This window comes from Cheilinus undulatus, linkage group 8 (assembly GCF_018320785.1).
Source record: "Cheilinus undulatus linkage group 8, ASM1832078v1, whole genome shotgun sequence".
Classification (NCBI taxonomy): Eukaryota; Metazoa; Chordata; class Actinopteri; order Labriformes; family Labridae; genus Cheilinus; species Cheilinus undulatus.
Window position 1 is genome coordinate 5,848,939 of NC_054872.1, and position 21,419 is coordinate 5,870,357.

The window sequence follows — 21,419 nt, forward strand, 5'->3', positions numbered from 1 at the left end:
AGGTCCTCCACAAAGACTTTTTTGATAATCAAAATCTGTTTTGATTTTTTTCACACCTGCAGTCTTCTTCACATTCAAAATAAACACATTTATGTTCAGATATTTGATGCACACCAGTGCTGACTTATCTTGAGGCCCCTTGCGGTAAGAGGCCCCAGGCATTCTGCACTTGTATTTGATGTTAAATTGCCTGTGCTCTGCTTTGCTTTTAGTAGATTTTAAAGGATTTTTTTTTTGCTAGTGATGATTTTTCCTAAAGCTTTCTAAGCCTCACAGTGTCTGACGTGTTCTTTGTGTTGTTTGACACTCATAGTTTGGTGTAGAAATAGAAATTCTTTAAGCTCCAGTAAAAATGTAACTGTTCAAAAGTGTGTCTGGTCGCAGTATCTGTGTTTGTTTGGATATTTCTCTCAGCACTAAAAACAGAGAAATATTTTGTGCTTCTTCCCCGTTTTCTTCTCTCTTGGAACTTATGCAGTATTTATTTTCACATCCTCTGCAGGAGGAGCCTGTTGGAGGAGAAGCTGATGCTGTTATTCCAAACCAGCCAGCTCCATTTGTTTTTCAGCACAACACCACTCATCTGAGTATCTGAGTGTTTGCGGTAATCGTTCCTGAGGCTTTGTGTGTATTTGTCGGATGAAAACATGATGTTCGTCTCTGGAGGTGAAAGCAGCTCTGAACACAGCTGGTGTGAACGACGGGCTGATGGGAGACTGAGATGTAAATCTCTCAGGAAGTGTTTTATTCACATTCAGGCAGTCCATCCTTCAGTACTGTTCATGATATTTGTCCTATCAGGGGAATCTACAGACAGAGCCAATCTCAGTGTCATAAGAAGACATAATAAAGTAGTGGGCATGCACAGCTCCAGTAAGTTAACTATGACATGAGCTCTACAGGCAGCTGCTGCCATTGTCATCGGAGGAGCCACTTCATGAACTAAACTCTGGACAAATAAAAGCCAGTCTTAGAAACAAGAAGTCTGAGAAAGGAGAGATACAGAGAGTCTTTTCTTAGTTTAAAGAAGAATGATAAAGTCTGGAGAATTTAGTTTATAGAATGATTTGGTTTATACAATTTAGTTTATAGCATGATTTAGTTTATAGAATGTAATTCATTGAAAGATTTAGTTTATAGAATTTAGTTTACAGAATTCAGTTTGGAGAATGTAGTTTATAGAAGGATTTAAGTTGTGATTTGGTTTATAGAATGGTTTAGTTTATAGAGGGATTAATTTACAGAATTTAGTTTAAAGACAAATTTGATTCATTTATAAAAAAATCATTTATAGAATGATTTAGAAGGATTTAGTTTGTAGAATTAGTTTTCAGAATAATTTTGTTTGTAGAATTTAGTTTATAGACTGGTTTAGTTTGTATAATTTAGCTTATAAAATGATCTAGTTTGTAGAATTTAGTTTCAAAATCCAGTTTATAGAATTCAGTTTATAGAATGATTTGATTTGTAGAATTTGTTTATTGAAGGATTTAATTTGTAGAATTTAGTTTAAAGAAGATTTAAGTTTGTAGAATTTAGTTTATAGAAGGATTTAGTTTTTAGAATTTAGTTTAAAGAAGGATTTAGTTTGTAGAATTTAGTTTATAGAATGATTTAGTTTTTAGAATTTAGTTTAAAGAAGGATTTAGTTTGTAGAATTTAGTTTATAGAAGAATTTAGTTTGTAGAATTCAGTTTATAGAAGGATTTAGTTTGTAGAATTCAGTTTATAGAAGGATTTAGTTTGTAGAATTTAGTTTAAAGAAGGATTTAGTTTGTAGAATTTAGTTTATAGAATGATTTAGTTTGTAGAATTTAGTTTAAAGAAGGATTTAGTTTTTAGAATTTAGTTTAAAGAAGGATTTAGTTTTTAGAATTTAGTTTAAAGAAGGATTTAGTTTTTAGAATTTAGTTTAAAGAAGGATTTAGTTTGTAGAATTTAGTTTATAGAAGAATTTAGTTTGTAGAATTTAGTTTATAGAAGGATTTAGTTTGTAGAATTTAGTTTAAAGAAGGATTTAGTTTGTAGAATTTAGTTTATAGAATGATTTAGTTTGCAGAATTTAGTTTAGAAAATAATTTTGTGTATAAAATCTAGTTTAAAGAATGATATAGTTTATAGATTTTAGTATATAGATTAATTCAGTTTATAGAATACTTCAGTTTATAGAATCAGTGAAAAGTCAGCCCCTACTCACAGCCATCTTTACTGATAAGAGGGAGCAGTGTCCTGAAATAAACAGTGAAATAAAACAGCACTGACCTCATACTTGTGTGTTATGGTGCAATTATGCATGGACTGGAGGAGAGAGAGGCAGAGGCATTTTATCTTCCACTTTAATGTATCTCATTTTACCAGGAAATAGTGCAAAACACACTGCAGACTTTGACAGCACCAACGTTTATAGGGTGCATAATTCATTTGCAAAATTGCATCACCCCTGAAGTGAATAGAAAGGTTTGACAAAATCTGCCTACAAATTATTTAAAACTTGTTTGTGCCACCCTTGATGTGCAAAGGCCTCACCCTGAAGTCCACATACTCCACCAGTGCTGGGATCCTGCTGTGCAGCGCTACACTCGAATTGATGGTGAGTAACCTCGTACACTGAAAGCATGTCTGGATCGCTGCACGGTGCCATGTAGACCTGAGTTACTCAAGACCTGAGATCTTAAATCATGCACAGATAGTAGATATACAGCAGATTATTCTACCTCTCTGGGGTTGATATGTCGCTCATTTTGATTATTCCATGATCTTAATGCTTCTGCTATAGCTGAGTACAATATAACATGAAATGGTTTGTGTTTGCTACAAAGGTTGTGTGGCATCAAAATTCTGCTGTTTTCCATCTTAGAAGTTAGCTTTTCTTTGTCAGTGGTGCTCTGGACCCAGTGACCTCCCACAGATCTGCTGCTTGTGCCACAGGATGAGACACAGTGTTGATACAGTGATGATTTACTACCAGGAGGCCATGCATTGTGTCGTATATTGAAGATGCTTTGCATTTTTTCCAGCTGTTTGGATTGATCTATTCTATGTGGATTGATGCAGTTTGGAGAGCCAGTGCTGAAAATATAGACCTGGCACATATCTTGAATTGGACAGAGCGGGGCTTCTGCGACGCACTGGAGATGAACCACAGAGGGTGCAGTGGACTTGCAAACACTGAAAGGGAGAAAGGGATGGATTTGCTCTTCAGCGGATCATGGTGGAGATGTATGTGGACACTGGAGGTTAGCCTCAGCCATTGTATCAAACAGTATTGGGAAGTTAACTGGCTTCTGTTTAGCTGAGGGCTGGTGTATGAACTAGTGCCACAAATATAAACACACTTCCTGTGTGAGAACTGCTGCAGAAGCTTCATAGAAATAGACCTGAGTGTACTTTTAGATCAACTTTGAAACAACAATTATAAAGTGGAAAAAGTTCCATATGGTAGCTATTGTAGCTTTAAAGAAAGCTGTTTTAGTTCACTGTCAACAGGAACCATAAATCTGTCTGCAGTTTGTTCCCTGAAAAACAGATTTGTTGTTCATGAGCTTGATTTGTGGAGTAGAAATAAACTGAATAAAACTCAGAACAGCAGCCTCTGACAGCTGTGTCATTCAGTAAATCACCTTTTTTAAAACAAAAATAGACCAGCGTGTGGTGACAGCAGAGCTGTAAATGTCACTGTGATCTGCACCTTTTCCATTACAGTGAGCTGCAGCCTCACACTGAGATGTTTCTATTTCTGACCTCTGGCTAAAGAAAAGAAAGCGTCTTTTCAAACACTTTAAGTTGATCTCCACACAGAAAGTCCTCAAGGACAAAGTGAAGCATTCAGGTGAGAGCTGCAGAGAGCAGCAGGTGTCTGCCTGCAGAACAGATTCGCATGAACAGCAAAGCTCATAAATCACATCATAGAGAGTGGTGTAGTACATGTGAGTCACCTCATATATCCCCATGTAGAGCCACTGAAGATGTTAGCAGCCTGCAGCAGTCTGTTTAACAGCACCAATAAAAACACTCTGCCACATTTATTGTGACCTAAAGTAATAACAATTATAGCAAACACAATGCTCATTATCTGCACGCACTCATTTTAATAGGACTCATACATCATCACTGCTGCAGCTGATTGGTTTTAGAGTTAACATGGGGGCTTTGTCTAAATGAAGAGTTGTAGTGACTAAAGAAGTCAAAACTTCCAACACTAAAGCAAACAAAGACTCCAAGCTCATCCACACAAGAGTGAATAAAAAGCACTCAAACTTGAGTTTAAATTCATCCCTTTATTCAACGATGTTGTTCCCTAAATGTGGTCATTACTCAGTTTTCATATCTAGTAGACCATGGGTGAAAAACTCAAGGCCTGGGGGCCAAATCCGGCCTGTGGATCAAATATGTCCAGCCTGCAAGATCATATCATATTTGTATTATAACTGGCCCACCAGTATGAGGTCTGCAGATTTCCTCCAGTACAAAAATGTAAACTTCAGCTTAAATATTTAGAATATCCTTGTTAAGCCATTAAAAATCTGAATAATTTGTGTTTTATTTCATAGTTTCAATTTTGCATCTCAAGATTACGACTCGGACATATGATTTAACTTTTCATTTCATACTTTGACCTTTTCAACTCTGAATTTTAACTTTATATGTCACATTTTACCTTTAAGATTCCCAATTTTTAATTTTAAGCCATATTTTGATGTTTTAAATTCCTTATTTTGGCTTTTTAATCCCATATTTTGACTTTTAAAAACATAATTTCATTTTATACTCATATTTTGACATTTTGAATGAAAAACTTTTAATTTTTACATCATATTTTGACTTTTAAACTCATGATTTCAAATTTGATCTTATGTTTTGACCTTTCAGACTTATGATTTCAACTTTCTTCTCATATATTTGCTCTTTAAAAACATTATTTTTCTATTTTTAATATCGTATTCTGATCTTTTGATCTAATAAAGTGGAACTTTTATTTCAGATTTGAGCCTTTAAACTAATCATTTTTACTTTTTGAATTACCAAATTATTTAGCATCAGTGTTTTTTTTTTTTCTTTTACTGGTGAAAATGAGGTTGACAGTTATGGTTAAATGTTGACTCTGTTAGGCTCTCAGGTTAGACCTAAATCCAGAATCTGGCCTCTGCTGTGATTGAGTTTGACGCCCCTGCAGTAGACAGTTTTAAGCTGGAGATATACCTGCTGTGTTATGTTTGAGGTTGTGTCTAGCTGTGTCATGAAGGTTCCTGTATTCATACTTGTCTTTGCATGACAGGTTTTACAGGTGGACACCAATAGGGACATAGTTGTATACAACTACCATCCAGCCATTTTCTACACTGCTTCCTGTTCAGGGTTGCAGGGGGGCTGGAGCCTATCCCAGCTGTCATTGGGCGAGAGGTCGGGCACACCCTGGACTGGTCACCAGTCAATCACATGGCTGACATATAAAGACAGACAGCCAGGCATGCTCACACTCACACCTACGGGCAATTTAGAGTCACCAATTAACCTAATGAGCATGTCTTCAGCTGTTTCTCAAAGCCAAGGAAGGATCCTCAAACGGATGTTTTTGAAGGATTCTACATCATCTACTGCCGTCAGAGGAATTTTCCAATGTCGAGGATCCTTAAAATTTTTCCAAGGAATGAGTCTTCAAACAGAGAATTTCCAAGGATGCACATGTGAATCCTCTGCTTGCAAGAATTACCTACAATCCAATGTGCATTGTTTTCCTTCTCTAAAATAAGAGTGTAATATCAGAGGGAAAGTGAGGACCTAGCACGCTCAATACACTTTTAAATTTCCTGTTTCTACAGCAAATATGTTGTCAGCATTATTTCGTATCATCAAAGTAAAGTTGGACAGGTAAAGCTTGTGAAAGTTATTGTTACCCCTCCCTTTTTGATTTCTGCCACTGCCGTGTGAGTTCAAGAGTTGCCAGGGAGGACTCTGGCCTTGCCTCCAAGGGACCTGACTCGGGAGGATCCTTCAGAGGAAGGATCCTGAACTTTGAGAAAAAAAAAAAACTTTTGTGCTTGGAGGAAGCTGAGAGAACTCACACATACACGGGGAGAACATGCAAACAGAAAGGCCCTGATCTTATATTTTCTGATATTTGAAGGATTATATCTGCTCAACAGTCCTGGGTCTTCTCTACTGGATTATTTTGTGTTGCGCTGCCCCAAATGTTTTCTATTGGTGAAAGGTCTGGACTGCAGGCAGGCCAGTTCAGGACCTGGACTCTTTTACTGTGAAGCCATGCTGTTGTGATGGATGTAGTGTATTATGCTGAAAATGCAGGGCCTTCCCTCACAGAGACACTGTCTGGATAGGAGCATATCTATCTACTCTTCAGCATTGTTAGCACTCTTTCAGATGTGTAAGCTGCCCCACCAGAGGCACTAATGCACCCCCATACCATCAGTGATGCAGGCTTTAGAACTAGACCTGGATAACAAGCTGGATGGTCCCTCTCCTCTTAAGTCCTCAAGATATGGCGGTCTTGGTTTACTTAAAAAAATTTCTTATTTGGATTTACAGTTTTCCCTTTAGCTTCAGTCTATTTCAAAAGAGCTTTGGCGCAGAGAAGACGATGACATTCACATACAACGTCTTCTTTGCATGATCTGGATTTAACTTGCATTTGTGGATGGCATGGCCAACTGTGTTGACAGACAATGATTTATGAAAGTGTTCCTGAGCCCATGTAGTGATTTACAGAATGGAATCATGTCCCTTTTCAATGCAATGGCCCTGGAGGGCCCAAAGATCATGAGCAACCAATATAACCTTTGACCTTGTCTCTTGTGCACAGAGATTTCTCCAGATTCTCTAAATTTTCTGATGATATTATGGACTATAGACGCAGGGATATTCAAAGTCTTTACAGTTTTATTTTGAGGAAGATTTTTCTAAAAAGGTTACACAATTTCTAGATGCAGTTTTTTGCTGATCTGCAAACCTCTGCCACTCTAAAATGCACCTTTTATTTGCCAATTAACCTCATTAGTTGCAAAAAGCTCCTCGGACTGTTTTCAATAGTACCATTAACCTTTCCAGACTTTTGTTGTCCTGTCCCTATTTTTAGATGTTTCTATTTTGAATAAAATATGGGTTTATGAGATTTGCACTTGTTTTCCTTTTTTACAGCGCCCTAGCTTTTTTGGAACTGGGGTTATAGACGCCAAGGTTAACCTGATTTGTTACAGCAGACTCTGGCTACTGATATCTGTCCACGCCACTTTATTTGCCAATGGTGGATGTTTGTAAACAGGATCACTATTGGCTAGTACCGATCCATCGGTGCCTGTCTTCAGAAAATAAATGAGTCAAACGCCTGCTGACCACAGCATTAGGAATATTTTGCTGAAGCCAGCATTGCAGGAACAACCTGCTCCTGTGGCCCAGGTTTAACAGCCTCAAGGAAAGAGTGAAGTCAGGGGCTGACGGGCTGCCACTCTGCAGACACAGGATCAGTGCAGCAGTCAGGAGCATCAGCTGTGCCAGCCTGGTTGGCAGCTCTTCAGGCAACAATAGCCAGGACTCTGAGACCCAACCAGACAAGCCGGGGTGATTTCATGTCACTCAGACGCCTTCTTTCCACCGAAGGAGACAGCACTGATTTTATTATTCATACCACTCAGGAACAAATGACACATTAACAGGCGTGATGTTGGTGTCTGCCTTTACAAAGAACAGGGAGAGGATGATGTTCAGGTCTCTGCTGATGAGAGTGGATTAGCTGACGGACAGGGGAGCATTTCACAGTGATTGAGTGCATCATCCGTGGTGTATTCTGGGGTTTATTTTAAGTCAGGGACTCGAGTCAGAAGATGAACCTTAAGCTGTCATGAAAATAAACACCCTGTTCAGCTCCCCTGATTTAAACCTCTTCAAAAATGAGGGTAAAATGCGCCAGTATTGCTTCTAGAACCTGTTACACTGCCTTTAAGTGCTGAACACAGTGGGGGTCATGGCCCTACAGGTGGTCAGCAGGAGGTGCTAAAGGGTCATGAAAGCATGAAGAGAAGGGAGTGGGGCAAAAAGGAATACAATTAAAACTCAACTACAACCATTATTTATGGAAATAACAGTTTCATGTATATCTTTAATATATTCATTTATACATTTCACAGCTTCTTTAATAATATCAGCCCCACACATCAACATTTATGCACTCTTTTTCTATCTTATTTTTCTATCAAATTGACCAAATAAAGCACAAAAAAGTGTACTGAATATAATAAGTGTACCGAATAAAAAAAAGGCTGGATTGTAATTGGGTTCTACTTTAGCTCTATCAGTAGAGCACTGATCCCATAGAGGCTACAGTTATTGATGCACTGATTGGACATTTAAGAGCTGATTCTTTTGGTACATGTCTTCCCTCCTCTCTCTCCTCATACTTCCGGTCTTCTATCAACATGAGAAAAATAAAGAAGCCTTTGTAGTGTCCAAGGAATTTGAGAAGTTTTGCATGATGTGGCTCCCTGTCAGAGGTTATTTTAATCAAGAGAGACTTGACAATAATTTAAGTTTGGAAAATGTGAAATGTCTTTGGTGAATAAACCCCCACATAACCTAACCTGACAGGCCAGATGGATGTATTTCACACATCCATCTGGTAAACTTCTCATAGACAGTGTTTGGGAAAGGGCAGAGCCCTTGAAAAATACTCAAAGGAAGACTGGATGAACGTTCTGTCTGTCACATCTTTACGGGCCAATCAGAGCAACAAAACACGTGATGTAACCGCTACCGAGGAGTAAACTCCATATAGAACTGATTAACATGAACCATGGCGACTGTAGACATGTCGAAACACGACTTTTGTCGTTTTTGAAAAGAAAACTCACTGCTGTTCTTTGTTCTTCTTTTAACAAAGAAATGTCGTCAAGTTCTGATAAAACTGGCGCTTCAGCAGCATCCATGCTAATCTCTTCCGCCATAACTGTACCGGCCTCTTGTTGCTGCTTGTGTACGTCACGACTCCACCGAGCCCAAAAGTACTGCCCCTCAATGCTGATTGGTCCTGTCACTTTCTTACCGGCCCCAAACTGTTCAGACGGGATCTTTGCAAGACGGAGAAACACAGAAACTGCTTTGCAAAGTTACACACAACCCTCACGCTGATTAAACATGTTAAATGCGGTTTGTACTCTTAGATGCTTTATTTTTAACTCTTCAACCTAAATACAAGCTCTTGTCCAACTGAGTGTAATTTTATGATCCTTTGAGCAGCCAATAAGAATCCCTCTGTGCTTTTTCTGAAGTTGTGGTCAGGTTCCCCATTCGTGTTTTCTGGTGGTTGTATTCCTCACTCTTTTGTCAGAGAAAATGTTTTGTCCTTAAACTCTGCATGCTTTGTTATCAGAGGATGGTTTGGCCTTCTGTCGCTGTTCTCAATAAAACCAAGCTCGAGAAAGCTGTCATCATATTTTCTCAGTTTAGCTGCTTTGGGCCGAGCATCACTTGATGAAGTGGACCACTTAAATTTTTATGCAATGTTGCTAGCTGGACCTGCACACCAAATGCATCCTGAGCAAAGTGACTGATTTATGTCACAATCATATCTAAGTTTTTATTGTCCCAAAGCCGACTTATGTGGGAGTCATTAGTTTAGTATGGTTGTTTTATGGCACTGTGGTCCCTAAATGTATTTATGTGTGTTTTTAATGACATAGCAATACTTTAAAATTTTAAATCATTTCGCAGATCCCTGTGATGGAGTCTAGATACTGGTGGTGGTGATGGAGGGGTTGACTTCTGTGGAGCTCGACCCAGACACTGATGAGGTGACTTGGAAGTGGCAATAAAGAAATACAGGATGCTTAAAAGAGCTGGAATTGGGAAATGAGATGTAATGGAGGTGGCTGGGGCGGAGGGGGGCTGCATCAGTTGCACTGAAACAACAGACTGACTGATTGGATCGAGAGAGGTCATGGCAGAATGGGATTGGCTCAGAGCTCAAGTGCTTAGACGTCCTTACCAGCTGATTACCAAAGCAGGATTACAGAGAGGGAACGGAGAAAACGTGATTAAGTTATTATTAATGAATGGAAATGAAACAGTCTTCCTGGTTGGACTTAAGCTGAGCTTCATTTCTATAGGGGGGTCCTTGGAATGGTGAAATTCTCAGTCCCTTAGTCTGGATGATCACATTGTGATGTGTACAACTGCTGACTGAGCTGCCAGTTTTGATGAGCTGACAGAGATAGAGAATTCAGCATATTTTTGGGAGGTTGTTGTGCCCAAACCAGCAGGTCTTGAATAAGTGATTCTGTATGGTACAGAACATGAACACAGTGTAATTCAGCAGGCTGTGGCTCCTGCTCCAGCTCCTGCCGTCCACCCCGCAGGCTGGCATGTGGTTAATATGTAGCAGGCAGGGGGCTAATGTGTCAGCTCCTGTCATGTTGCTCACCTGTAAAGACCCGACAGAGAGCCGCAGAGGAAGAGCAGCAGTCAAACTCCACATGAATCTTCACAGCAGCAGCATCAAATCAAAGGCCCACACAGCGTGCTATCACCTGAATGTTAGAGGACGGACTGAACACTGCTGTGTCTCAGTGTTTCAGATAAAACTGTTTCTCAGCTGCAGGGACAGATGAAGATTAAACATTTATGTAAGTGTGTTACTGTTCAAATAAACAGAATGACAGCCACAATCCCCCTCGTTTTAGCCCCAAAACTCTTTATACACCAAGCAGGCAGAGGCCCACGGGTGGAGGCTGACTTAATTTGGGACAGGAAACAGCCGACGCCTCCAACTGGTTTCAACCCAGTATAATAGTGTAGCTCCCAGTCTGCCGTGCCACCACAATTAGTTTATATTTTCCACACTGACGATAATGAGTGAGCGGTGAGTCTGGGTTGAAAAAAGATAAATCTCAGAATTTATCCTGTAATGTCTGTTCAGTCTTGATTTTATTTGCTGGTGTGGAGGCATAAAAACAAACATAAAGCTGGACAGGACCGCTCAGTAATGCTTATGGTCATTGAAGGTCATTGTACTAACTGAAAGAAAGGCTCACTCTTCTGTTTCAGGGGACCGAGGTAAAAAAGTTTGTTTTCCTATCGAAAAAGCATTAACATTATATCTGCCCTTAAAAAAGGAGTAAAAAGCTCCAGCTCACTGTCTCATTACAGCTGTCTTTATTGCAGGGGTGTCAAACTCAAGACGCTGGGGCCAAACCTGGCAAGATCATAACATAATATTTATTTGAACTGGCCCAATGGTATGATGTCTGCAGATTACCTCCTGTATGAAAATGTAAACTTTACCTTGATGATTTAAAATATCTTAAACTTAACTTAACTTTACTTAACTAAACTTGTAAATTTAATGTATAATTGTGAAATGCAAAATTGAAAATATGAAATAAAAACAAAAATTGATTTATTTTCCCACATTCCATTCTTGACCTTTTATCTCATATTTTGATGGTTCAGCTGCACAATATTAAATCATAAATCATATTTGGACCTTTAAGATTTAATGTTTAAAATTTTAACTCATATTTTGACCTTTAAACTCATTAATTTGAATTCAATGTAATATTCTAACTTTTAAAACACGACTCGCTTTCTATTTCATATATTTACCTTTTAAAAACATTATTTTGACTTTGTATCCCAGATTTTGAGCCTTTCAACTTCTTATTTTGATCCCTTTTAAATCTCAAAATCATTTATCATCAGTGCTGATTAAAGAAAAACCTTTTGAAAAGGAGGTTGACAGTATATGATTAAATGTTGACCTTGTAAGGCCCTCAGGTTAGACCATAAACCAGTCTGGCCCCTGCTGTGATTGAGTTTGACACCCCTGCATGAATGGATCACTTGTTTTCAAGTCTCACCCTCCTCCAGTGCACCTGTGGTGTATTCAGGTGTGAGGAGATGTTTTAAATCAGTTATCTCAGTATACAAGATCGACTGTCATGAAACGTGGCAAATGACTGGAGCGGGTAGAGCACTTTTACACCACAGGTCACACCCACCCAATCACTCCATGATCTGAACGCCATGTCCCTTGATGTTTTTAAAGCTGATCTCTGTTATGTTCTTTTGTCAATAGAATATGTACTATACTATACTCTGCTACTATCCTATTATACTATACTGTACTACTATACTTTACTATACTATACTATACTACTACTAGTACCTCAAGGTGTAGGATCCTCCAGAGGCTTGCAGTCATGTATAAACCTACTATTCAGCCACCCCTAACCAATGCTCACAAGCAGAAATGGTTGCAGTGGGCCCAGAAATACATGAAGACTCATTTTCAATGGTCTTGTTGACTGATGAGTGCCGTGCAACCCTGGATGGTCCAGATGGAGGAGTAGTGGATGGTTCTAGCAAGGCTGTGACATCAGCAAGGAGGAGGCGGAGTCATGTTTTGGGCCGGAATCATGGGGAGAGAGCTGGTAGGCCCCTTTACGGTCTCTGAAGGTGTGAAAATGACCTCGGCAAAGTATATAGAGTTTCTGACTGACCACTTTCTTCAATGGTATAAAGAGAAGAACCATGCCTTCTGTAGCAAAATTATCTTCATGCATGACAATGCACCATCTCATGCTGCAAAGACTCCCTCTGTGTCATTGGCTGCTATGGGCATAAAAGGAGAGAAACTCATGGTGTGGCCCCCATCCTCCCCTGACCTCAACCCTGTTGAGAACCTTTGGAGCATCCTCAAGCTAAAGATCTATGAGGGTGGGAGGCAGTTCACATCAAAACAGCAGCTCTGGGAGGATATTCTGACATCCTGCAAAGAAATTCAAGCAGAAACTCTCCAAAAACTCACCAGTTCAGTGGATGCAAGAATTGTGAAGGTGATATCAAAGAAGGGCTCCTATGTTAACATGGAACTTGGCCTGTTAAGGTGTTTTTGATTGAAATAGCTTTGATTTCAGTAAATATGACCTCCTAATGCTGCAACTTTAACAAATAACCATTTTCCGTTCTTTAAACCAATCCAGTTACCCAGCATGAATTTACTTTTCCCCAACTTTAGATTGCAAGGTCATACCATGCGTATAATACAATAAATACAAATGTTTGTGTGCTTGCATATCTTGTGCGACTAAATCAATAACTCACTGGTGCCCTGCATTAACTTTTATCATCCTGAAAGGTGTAAACTGTACAAAAGAGAAGACTGTAACATTCAGATAAGAACTTTGCTGTTAAAGCAGTTAATCAAAACTTGTTAGCCAGAGCCTTATCACATTGTCAGATTCTGCCAGAGGAGCCGTCATATTCAGAATCAGGGTTTAGTGCTGCATACGTGAGCTTAGAAAAGCTGAAAGGGGACAGATAAGAGAGTAGAAAGAGAGCAGATATGAGGGTGTAAAAGAAGAGAGAGAACAGCAGAGGCTTGAGGCATTGACCTATCTCTGATCCACTTTCCCCCGTGCTGTGGTTAGAAGTTGGAGAGCAGCTGAGCTCTCTGCTGCGCTCTTTATTTATGGCTGCCTGTCGCCTGCTGCGAGAACATCATTATTAGCTGATGGGCAGGAGCAGAAAGTGTGTAAATATTCTTTTAATCGCTGGCGGCTTGCAGCAGTCATCGCTACTGCAGAAAGTGTGATGCATGAATGGAGCAGTAATTGTGGAGACAGAGACTCGGGTTTGTATCAGGAGTAGCACACTGAATTCTCCATCCTGCAGCTTTACTAAAATATAAAGTTGAATAAAAGTTTCATACTGTTCTCTACTAGATGTGTTTATCTTTCTTTGTGGAAAAATCAACACGGTTAATAATTCAACTCAGAAAGTTCAAACACCAAGGCCTTTAAACATTCATTAGGAGAGGAAAGTTTGAAGAATAAAAGTATCTGAGTTGTTAAAGAGACAACAACAGTTTGTTTTTATAAGATGTCTCGCTCATTAAAGTACAAAATAAAAATACGATTCATACAACAGCACTCTAATTACAGTGACTGTCTGTAGTGTTGCTGTCATATATTTTACAGTCATGTATGGTGACAGAGTAACAGAGTAAAGGAGCCAAAAAGGAGAGTTTGACTCCCCTTAAAAGGGTGTTTTAATGAAGAGGTTTGATATTTAACCAATGATATTTTCACACCACATGGACTCGGTGTAGAAAAAGGCACATCAACATCTGTGCCTGCTTAGGAAACTCAGGGGTTCAGTGTTGAGAAGGACATTTTAACAGCTGTTCACAAATCATTCATAGAGTCATTTCCTTCAATATCACATCCTGGTTCGGTTTCATTTCCGTTAAAAAAAAATCAAAGCTTTCCCAGATCATTGACCAAGCAAGTAAAATAACTAGAGAAAGTCAAACTCAATTGTCAGAACTCCTTACCCAAGCATTTCAAAGGAAAGCCAACCATATCACAGCAGAGGCCACACACCCACTACAGGAATCTTTTCAGCTTTACCATCAGGTGGTTGCTATAGGGCAGTGGTTCTGAAATAGGGGTGTGTACCCCTGGTGGGGTATGTGAGATTTTAAAATATATGTAGGCTATTTAAAAAATAGCATTCATGCAGAAAAATGTGATAATAACTAAAAAAGTATTTCAATAAAATACCAGTTTAAAGACCTTTACACATTAAGGGCAATGCCAGTAAATGGCATGAAAATCATTGGAGCCTTTCTGTGCACATCAGCAGCCACGCGATGCTGCGAGTAAATTATGCCTATCTAAAAAAAACATTCACTCCTGTCCTCTGATGCAGTGGTTCTCAACCTGGGTCGAAACACTGAGAAGGGGGCCTTCAATGCCCTAGAAAAATTAGATTTTTTAAAATTACACTGTTGCCACTTTACAACAATTTTGTCAAATTTATACCCCTTTTCACACCAATTTTTACATTTTTACCATTTAAGACCTATTTTTGTCAGTTTTAAACTCTTTCTCGCTCTTCTGCCCCCTGCTTTGACATGACAATGTGATAGTTACGGGGAAAGGGTTAGTTGTCGTATATGGCTAATGAGTTGTTGTGTCCCAGCTAATGACTAGCTCAGTCCCGGCTGTCTTTAGCTGGGACTGAGCTGAGCAGTGCTTCTGTCTGAACCAGAAAACGTGTCTAAAGAGCAACACTGAAAGCTTTCTGTGAAAGAAAAAAATGTTCTCTCTCCACTCCCGGTCTGTTTCGGCATGGCTTTCTAGCTGTTAGCTTGGATGTCGCAGAAGGACTGCTGCTGTTTACTCTGACCTAGGCGCTGTTCTTGTTGAAATCAGGGCACAGCCACACCGACAGCCTGTCCTGTGCACAGGAGAGCTTTTTGCTCTTTTCCTGTAGTGTTGTCTTTCATTCGCGCAGTTAAAGCAAAGAATACAGAGAGCGTCAGAGTCGATGTGTGTGTGCGTTGAACCAATCAGATGCGGTAGAACAAAAGCAGGAGAGGAGGGGGACGCTGCTCAGGTTTCATCTCCTCACACACAGACGGAGCCAGACAGACAGAGAGAGAGGGCAACATGTAGCTTTTTACATTTTAGTAGCCACTTACTATACCTTTCGCTAAAAATAATAAACTACTAACAATCATGACATCACTCTGCCAGAGCACACATTTCAGTCAGGCATTTCAACAAGCATCCCAGATAGTTGTGGTCAGCCATATACGGTTTTTACCTCATCTTGTTAACATTTAAAATGTTTTTTTTTTTGGGGAAAAAAATCCAATATTTGAAATCTGAAAGTGTTTCTTAGTTACAAAGTTTGATAAAGTTACTTTGCCCTGGTTTGGGGGTGCGTGGCTGAAAAAATATTTTATTGAATGATCAATGAGCTTAAAAGTTTTTAATTTTCAGATTTTTGAAAAATACAGAACAAAAACAAACAAGAACAAAAAGAACAAAGGACTCATTTGGCTTATTTATATTTTGTGGGTTGGTAGACGCTGGGGACGCCCAAATAATGTGCAAAAAAAAAAAAAAAAACCCAACAAAAACCAAGTGGTAGGTTTTTCATGATATGCCCCTGTAATAGAAAGGATTGGCACATGAGCTGCACACAAAACTGAGCTTCAACTTGCACCTAACACATGCACCTAAATGTTAGAGGAAAAGTCTGCTTATTCACATGCCATTGCAGCTCAACGTCACTATAAATGAGGGACACCTCAGCCAGAATGGAGGCTTAGATAAACACTGATGATGATGATGATGATGATTGTTTGTTGAGAACAGGCTGACTTCCTGATAAAGAACAGTTGCTCAGCCATCAGGTGAACCCATCTACAGAGGAGTGTGTTTTTATAAACACTGTTACCTGCTGGAAAAATGTGTCCACAGTAAACCGACTGAAAACGACGCTGATGCAAAGTTTGATATCATCCTAATAAGGCAGGAAAAATGTCCTCATTACCTGGCTGTCCTCGCTGTCCCAGAGAGCCGGCCTGTGATTCACATGTTCACATCAGAGCCGGGGGCAGAACCAGACCTGTGGCTGCCTCTGCCTCTTATAATAGTCCATTCTTTCTGCTCTGCGCCAGATAATGACCTTCACCATACTGCTCCATGATGATAGCTATTACGGATGAGTCATGGGTGAGCTGCTGTTTATGTTTGCTATCTTTCTCCCTCTGTCTCCTCTGCTCCCTTCTCCCCTCTCTGACGTCTGCTCGCACTGAAAAATGTGCAAATTTATTCACAGAGTTTGGAGCATTTTTGGGGGGAACATTTGAGTTTTTGAAATAACATTTACCTTATGAGAACAACGTATTTCATACAACTGCAAACAGTTTCTCAAAGCCTCTGCTGTCACTTTTCAGAGAAAAACATCCCTTATAATTCAGATATAACACTACACAACAACAACTAATGCTGAAGGTCTAAGTTTCTCCATTGTCTGTAGATATCACTGTGAACACTGGAAATATTTTGGTATTTATTTTTAAGTTTGGTTGTTTGAAATACTTAGAGATAGTAGAGGCATTAGCCTACAGAGATTTTAGTGCAGGGGTGTCCAGACTTTCTGCACCAAGGGCCACAAACAGAAATATATGAGGATGGTGTGGCCACATTAATATCTACAAGGTGAAATTTTGTAAAACCAATTTAATGGAGGTTAAGATATGCTTAGTAAGTGAATATGTCTAAATGTCTACTTCAGTAAGAAAAAGCATGATTTTTGGTGCTGAATATTTCTTTATCAGCATTTATTGCTGTTATGTTTGGTGATGTGGTTGTGGCTGTTCCATGAGCCCGACAGGTACAGTGCACGTTCCTGCTCTTCCTATGCTGATAAGGAAAGCCTGAAGCAGGAAGAAGAGTGGCAAAAAGACCAGATCAAAGCAGACATCAATAACATCAGAATGACACTGATTAAGTCAGAAGCAGAAAGAATGAGGAGCTGGGGTGGAGGAGGGTTGCAAAAGCAGCTTGCAGAGAGAGCGACAGAGCGTGTCCAGGCAATAGCAGTTTGAATAAGGCAGCATTTCAGGCAAATCAAGTGGCCATCAGCTGATGAGGGCTTAAATTAGATCAGCTGATCTGGGCAGATCTTCTCATTTCAAGGTTTTTGGGGATGCCAGTCAGTTTTCAGGGGAAGCCATCTGGCTTTAGTTGCCACTGGCTCAGCCTCTGGAATATTATTGGCACTACTTTTTGCTGTTTAAACTCATCAGGGAGTTAGAAAACAAAATATTTTTATTTTGATTGCCAATATTTTACTATGCACAGTGTTCTCTCAGTTTAGCTAGAAAGAACACACCAGTAAATTCTTCTTGTTAAGATGTTTGTTTACAGAACTAGCATGGTAACACCATCTTGTACTGAAACAATGAAGTAGAGTACAGTCAAGCACAAGCTTCATGTTTGACTGGATTTTATTATCATTTTATTTCTAGAATTTGCAGCTGGCCAATCAACATTGGACTGCGGGCCCCCTGAGCAATAGGTAACCCTGTGAGTACACCTAAGGTGCACTCACACTAGGCCATCCGTACTGTGCCTTATTCTAACCGTGCTAAAGCCCATTTGACCCCTCCCCTGTACCCCCCTTTGGCCTGCACTCACACTGCTCAATGCATCCAGGCCTAGGCACGGATATGTCACGCGCCGACGTCATCTCACAAAGCTGTTCATAGCAGAGAATTATCGCCCACAGCATATAATCTGGAGCCGGCTCAGAGTTCTAAGCACTTCTGCTGAATGAAACCCGGACTTTTTAACTCGTATGAGCCCCTACAGTCATTCCTCTGCGTGTCTTTATACTATCTGAATCCTCTTGACATTCCTTCATGCGCCACAAACTGTGCCTTTTCTCAGCATAATCCTGGATGCCTGATGCACCAAACAAGCTCTCATGTGTCCAGAGCAGGATTAAATGTTCAGTTAAAAGTTTTTTTTTTACTGTGATAGCAATTTTAACCCTCTGATGAGAGCTGGAAGTGAAAACGCCTCAGGATTAATAAACGGTGCTCCGTTCAAATGTCAGCAATCAAGATCCCACTTTCACGGCATTATAAGTTTTTAATAAGAGAGGTTAAATCAGCCGTGTGATTAACCCCGGCACACACTTGTCTGTGTATTTGGCACTCTCCTTTACGCATGGAGGATGAAAGGTGTTTGTTATCCTGTGAGCTGCTGTTTGTGACTAAAACAAGGGAAGAAGCTTTATTTTACAAACCAAAAATCCTCTCACAGACAATACAGCCTGACTTTGCCAGAAACTGGTCAGAAATGTGGACTGGACTGGGATCCTGCTGTCTCTATCATGCAACTGCTGCCTGGTGGGCTCTCTGAGGCGGGTCCTCTTGTTGTTACTTCACGCTACGTCCCATTTCTGCGTTTGTGCTCCTTCATTTGCATACGTACCGTGCCTGGGCCCACCTCGTCCATCCGTGCCGGGGCCACGAAGCGTGCCATGCCCAAGCACAGAATGATTGCGCTCACACTGGCCAAACGTACCGGACTTTAGGCTGAAACGGGCCCAGGCACGGTGCGGATGGCCTAGTGTGAGTACACCCTTAGTGCGTTGCCCCTTTGAGCCTATAAAAAATCCAAGGGCCCACCAACAGGCTGGCAGATTTTTTTTTGTTGCAACTATTCAGTTATTTTTAACAAAATGTAAATAAGACAATTTAAACACCAGCAGAAAGCTCTGGTTCTCAGGATTCTCACCACGTAAACCATATCAGGATAAAACCACCACAGCAGTCACAGTTAGTGTTGTTGTTTTCAATAGTCCACTGTATTTACTGTTTTTATGTCTTTACTAGGGTGGTACCCTGTTATTCATTCATTCTGGTAAATAATTGTATTTATTAATATTAATATTTTCTATTGATTTTATAGATATTTTGATAATAATCAAACTCTAGCATTGAAAACCCAACAGGACAATTGTTCTGATTTGCAATCAACAAGTCATAAAAAAAACACAACAGAAGAAAAGTCAAACTTCTCTGTTGTTTTTAGCTGCATTAAAGCTAGCATTGCATGCATTACTCTAAGGGTGTATTCACACCTGGCTTGTTTGGGGCAGTTCTTCCGGAAGAGTAAGCCCCCCCCCCCCCAAAAAAAAAGTCCGGTTCGTTTGGACATATGTGAACACAGCAATCGCACTTCGATGTGGGACAAAACAAGCGGGTCGAGATCATCAAAATAGGGTGGTCTCGGCTCACTTCCATTCCAGCCCTGTAGCAGTTCCTATGCAGTGAGAACACAGTCACCTCAGAAACCGGCACAACTGACTCATAACTGTAGTACACACTGTAGTCGTGGGGGCAGTAATGCGCCCGGTTGCCAACCGTTCAGTTAAAACAATAGAAGAAGAAGGAGTAGAAGAATCAGCAACAGCAGAAGAAGAAGAGAAAGTGGAAGAACAACAGATCTGAGCGAAATGAGTCGTGGGCTCCGTGAGGCGGTACATCTTTGTTTTAACAAGTGCATCAGCACATTATTTTCCAGATGCAGTCTTGATTGTCGAAAAAAATGCATGTTTTGTTGATTTAGCGAACACTGGTACATTAGCCAGATGAACACTATAAAAACACTAGCCACATACGCTGCTGATGCTCCATGGTGTTTGTCTTTCCTGTGGAAAGCGGTTAAGAACCTGAATGAATGAATGAAGATAAGGAAACTCCCCCGCCTTCCGGGTAAGATTTCTAACCAATGAGAGATGAATTGGATTGCACGTTGCATTTGTTTACAACTTTGGACCGCAAGACTTTTGCCGTGTGAACACAAACGAACCAAGTGACAACTGAAACAAATGTATTGTTTTTGCCCCTGAATCAGAACAAAGCAAACGTGCCACAGGTGTGAATACACCCTAAGACAATGTTTCATTTGGCTTGCTGTGAAATATTCTCTAATCAAATGATGATTTAGAAAAGAAAAGAGAAATACGTCATTGTCTACTTTGCATGCAAAAACTGCCGAACAGAGAAGCAAGATTTGTCACTCCACAGGTCACGCTTCTACTGCTCTACACTTCAATGTTGGTGTGCTTTAAACCAGTGTTTCCCAACCATTTTTCCTTGGAGCCCCCCCTACACGTACCTATGAAAAGCAGAGCCCCCCCCCCAGGACCCAAGATAGGAGAAAAAAATGACACGCTGCTGCCAAAAATCAACATTGATTTTACATTTTTCCCTGATAAAACCCCCCCAAAAGGCATATGCATGCTTTTTCTTATCAAAATATCTTTGATTAAACTACTTAAAAACTGTTTTATCATGTTTTTAGTCAATATTTGCAAAACCAATTTTGGCAGCCTCAGAGATGTCAAAGCCTCGGGGTCCCCCTAAGATCTTTGGCGCCCCCCCTGGGGCGGTCCCGGACCCCAGGTTGGGAACCAATGCTTTACACCACTCCATCCGATGCTTGGTGATGTGAGGCTTGCATGCAGCAGCTCAGTCATGGAAAATCATTCATGAAGCTTCACTGCACAACTTTAGAGTTCGTATTAATGCCAGTGGAAGTTCAGAAGTCCTCATCCAAGCTTTGCAACTGTTTTTAATATAGGAGGGCAATGGATAGAGTCAGAAATAGGGATGAGGGAGTAGGGGGTTTTCCCTTAACCACTCTGAACCCACTGACCCAGCTCTGTGATTTTGCATTATCTGCTTCTTAGCTGAGTTGCTGTTGGTCCTGAACGCTTCCCAATAATATCTAATAATCTAATAATATCACTCACAATTAACTGTGGAGTTTCCAGCAGGGAGAAATTTTTATTAACCGTCTTATTGCAAAGGTGGCATCCATCACAATACCATGCTTGGAGCCACTGAGCTCTTCAGAACAATCCATTTAGGATCACAAATAGAAACTCCACGGCAAGGTGCTTGATTTTACACACCTGTGACAACAATCTGATTGAAACACCTGAATTAATTAATTAACAGGTGTGGCTAAATACTTTTGTCTACATTGTGTACTCTCTGCAGCAAGTACAAATGCAAGAGGACCAAGGAAGTTGCAGGA